Genomic DNA, 4,493 nt, shown 5'->3' on the forward strand with positions numbered 1-4,493 from the left:
GTAGTTGCTACTTAATTAACTTTTTGGCTTGTGTACTGTGGATGAGCATGGTGAACCTGTTCATCTATGTTAAATGTGATATGTGTGCGTCCTTACTCATTGTGTCCTGCAGAGAGTAATGTTCACGGTGCGTCATGGACATGACGTCACTACCTATGTACCTGTTCCTGTATAGTTGTGAAACAGAGCGGCAGCTCATTGCATCTCCCTGTCTGATTGATTAAATATGCCTAGAGGAGGCTAAAGATAATTCTGTTATCTGAGAGTTTGAATCTCCACCGCAAGGCACTCCGCTCAACAGGTTATGGGCCCAGGAACGCAGGCTAGAGCAACGAGTAAGGTAACAGAAGAAATTAACTGTTAGCCAAGAGAAGCTACTAGCTTGGTTTGAGTGAAGACGGCGCTGAGAGTCTCACGTGGAAACTAAAGATAGTGAGGACACGGACATTCTACAAGCTGCGCAGCCCAAATTTTTGGAGATAAAGTGAACTTTGGAAAGAGAACGTTAAAATGGCCACAGCAGGAACACCCCAGCAGATTATATTCGACGGAACTGAAGATAAGTATGATCTGTGGGAGACAAGATTCCTTAGCCGTCTACACATTCTTAAGCTAAAAGACACCATACTGCGAGTGCCCACGGATGTCGCTGCATTAGTTGCAGACCCAGGGAAGAACGCAGACTGCTATGCTCAATTAGTGAATGCACTTGATGATAAGAGCCTGTCTTTGATTAGACATGAAGCTGCTGAAGATGGAAGGAAAGCTCTCAAAATTTTGAGGGAGCACTATTCTGGAAAGAGCAAGCCTAGAATTCTCAACCTGTACACATCCCTGACCACCATTCAAATGGCAGAAGGTGAAACTGTTACTGATTACATGATAAGGGCTGAGAATATTATTTCAGCTCTTCGTGATGCAGGAGAGAACATGAGTGATGGGCTGCTTGTAGCCACTATTCTGAATGGACTGCCAGACTCATTCAAGCCATTGGCTGTCCATGTCACACAGAATGAGGACAACGTGACATTCACAGACTTCAAGAGAAGACTGCGAGTCTATGAGGAGTCTGAGAAGATGAGGGCAACTGGTTCTGCTGACAGTGTGATGAAGACTAGCTCAAAGCAAAGCAGACAAGGCACCAAAATACACAAGAAGGATGGGGATGCCACTCTGACGTGTTACAAGTGTGGACAAAGAGGACACATCAGAAGCAAGTGCTGCCAAAAAGTGTGGTGCAGTCACTGCAAGAGCAACACACATGCAGAGTCCCTATGCAGGAAAAAGGGAAAAGCAGATGGAGCCAGGAAAGTTGCCGAAGAAAAAGAAAGGGACATCGACGACGAGGACCAGTGCTTCACGGCCAAGCATACCAACAGCGAGAGACCATCAGCCAACGTAAAGAAGAAGGGGATCATGGTGGACGCTGGAGCAACGTCTCACATCGTGAATGACATCACCAAGTTCCAGAGCTTCGACAGCTCATTCCAGCCCGACACCCATTCAATCGAGCTGGCAGATGGAACAAAGTGCAGCGGGATGGCTCAACGCAGAGGGACGGTGCTGATCTACCTACTAGACACCGATGGACGTCAGCACAGAGCCTGGCTGAAAGACGCACTGTATATGCCAACCTATCCACACGACATCTTCTCAGTGGCAAGAGGGACAAATGGTGGAGCTACAGTCACTTTCAAGAAAGGGGACAGTCACATGATCACCAAAAGTAACCACAGGTTTGATTTTCATGAAAGTGGTAACCTGTTTTACTTGCCAACAGTTGAAAAGAATGTTAATGGTGATAAATGTAATGTGTGCCACGACATGCAGACTTGGCATGAAATTCTTGGGCATTGCAATTATGAGGATGTGCAGAAATTACCAGATGTGGTAAGAGGCATGGAGATAAAAGGCAGTGTAACGAGGCCAGCACAACTTTGTGAAATTTGTACAAAAGGGAAATTCACACAGACAAGGAACAGAGAGCCAGACAGAAAGGCTACAGAACCTTTACAACTGGTTCACACTGATTTAGCGGGTCCTATGAAAACCCCAAGCATAGAGGGTCACAAATATGCTATGTCTTTTACAGACGACTACTCAGGTGCTATAACAGTGTACTTCCTGAAATCCAAAAGTGATGCTACACATGCCACAGAGAGATTCTTAGCAGACTCAGCACCTTATGGGAAAATAAAATGTCTACGGTCAGATAATGGAAAAGAGTATACTAATAGGGAATTCAAAGCACTGTTAACCAAAAATGGCATTAGGCACGAGACATCCGCACCATACTCACCTCACCAAAATGGCACGGCCGAGAGGGGGTGGAGAACTCTTTATGAGATGGGCAGATGTATGCTGTTAGACAGCAAGTTACCAGACAAGCTATGGAATTATGCTGTACAGACAGCAGCCTACATAAGGAACCGGTGTTACAGTAGACGCACAAAGAAAACACCGTATGAAATGCTAACAGGCACGAAACCAAGCATGTCAAAACTTCAAAAATTTGGATCTATGTGTTTTGCCTACAACCCACAAGAGAAAGGGAAAATGGATTCAAGAAGTGTGCAGGGTCTTTTTATTGGTTACGATTAGAATAGCCCATCTTATCTTGTGTACTATAAAGACACTGAAAAGGTTCAAAAGCACAGGCTGGTAAAATTCACAAACAAGACAGACAATGACAAAGAAATGCAGACACACGGGCCACACATCGAATGTCATGACAGAGGTGTACCCCAAGGTACTTGACATTATGGAAAATGATGATGACAAAATGGGAAATGCATCAAGTCAAAGTGTTCAAGGTGATGTTTCTGAAGTTGAACTGCCAAGCACTGAGCATGTAACTAGGAAGAATCCACCTAGAACTAGGAGAAAGCCAGTGTGCTTGCAAGATTATGAGACTGAGGATACAGTAGACAAACTGGTAACATGTGTGGACTCCTGTTATAGAGCTGTCTGTGACATACCACAAAACTACCAAGATGCTATAAGGCAGGGGTGGGGAACCTCCGGCCCGTATACGGCCTACGAGACCATTTCTACCGGCCCGCAACACAATACGATTTTTATATTTTATATGTGCACTTATACAGTGGGACCGTTCGCTAAACTCCGCGAGCTGCGAGTAGCAGCGGTAGCGTATTTTTGCCTTTCGTATCCTGAAATTTCTTTCGTAACGAGGAATATTTTCCCGTTTTCTGAGATAAAACAGACGGTTATGTTATGTCCGAGTCAAGGTCAGGGTCAGTGAACACAGCATGTGATGTACGTAGTGGGCTGGACTGATTGACACGGACGAAAAATGCATAGCGAAACACGCTAAACTCGACGTGTTGAAAGGACAGATGAGTTTGGATAAAATTAACGCTCTTCGCCGGAGTTTGGAGGCTCAACAAGCAGCTTTCACACGACCATGTACCGACAGAGAGAATATTACGCGTGCAAGTTTTGTGGTGAGTGAATTAATAGCCACGAAGCTGAAACCTCACGCCGAAGGAGAGTTCGTGAACGCGCCTCGTAGCCGCCGCTGAGGCGCTCGCGTCGGACAAAGTAAAATTGTTTCAAAGCGTGAATTTTTTTTCGTGAATAACTATTGAACTAAGACATATATTGTTATGATTCCAGTGGCTAACGGTATGTTTTATGGTCAAGGAATCTAAATATGTAGTCAAAGTATATGTGGGACTAATATTTATGGTGGAAATCACAATATGCCAGGAATTGTTGCGCTTGGCGGAGGTCTGCGCTCTCCGAGTGCTTTCTAGTTGTTGTTGTTGTTATTATTGTCTTTATCTTTCTTTCTTTTTCATTTATTTTCTTGATTATCTTGTTGTATTGCAGTTTTGTGAGTAGAGGCCTCGAACAGGCCCTTACGGGTCTCTTGCCTCAACTCTGCACCTCTTTTTGTTTTGTATGATCATGAAAACATATTTTACTTGTCATTTTATTCTATTTTTTTGGTGATTTTTATATGCATGTGTGCTAAATAAATAATTCAAACTCAAATGCAGCAATCATGAGACTTAGTAACACAGTAATTATAGACTTTTTTTTGTCTTTTTTTTTTGCATCCCTAGGTATGTGTTCATAATAGTATGGCCCTCGGAGGACTTTATAAAAATTGAAATGGCCCTCGATATGAAAAGGGTTCCCCACCCCTGCTATAAGGTATACCAAGTCACAGCAATGGATAAATGCAATGAATGATGAAATTCAGTCACTTGAGGAGAATAACACATTCAAAATCACCCAGTTGCCACCAGGCAAAAAGGCAGTGGGGGGTAGATGGGTGTATACCCTCAAGAGTGATACTGATGGGTCTGACAAGTATAAGGCCAGATTTGTTGCAAAAGGTTATAGCCAAAAACAAGGTATCGACTATGAGGAAACTTTCTCGCCTACAGCTGACATGACCACTGTTCGAGTTATGTTGCAAAAGGCAGTGCAGGAAGATTTAGTTTTACATCAAATGGATGTGAAAA

This window comes from Takifugu flavidus, chromosome 12, assembly GCF_003711565.1.
Source record: "Takifugu flavidus isolate HTHZ2018 chromosome 12, ASM371156v2, whole genome shotgun sequence".
Taxonomy (NCBI): domain Eukaryota; kingdom Metazoa; phylum Chordata; class Actinopteri; order Tetraodontiformes; family Tetraodontidae; genus Takifugu; species Takifugu flavidus.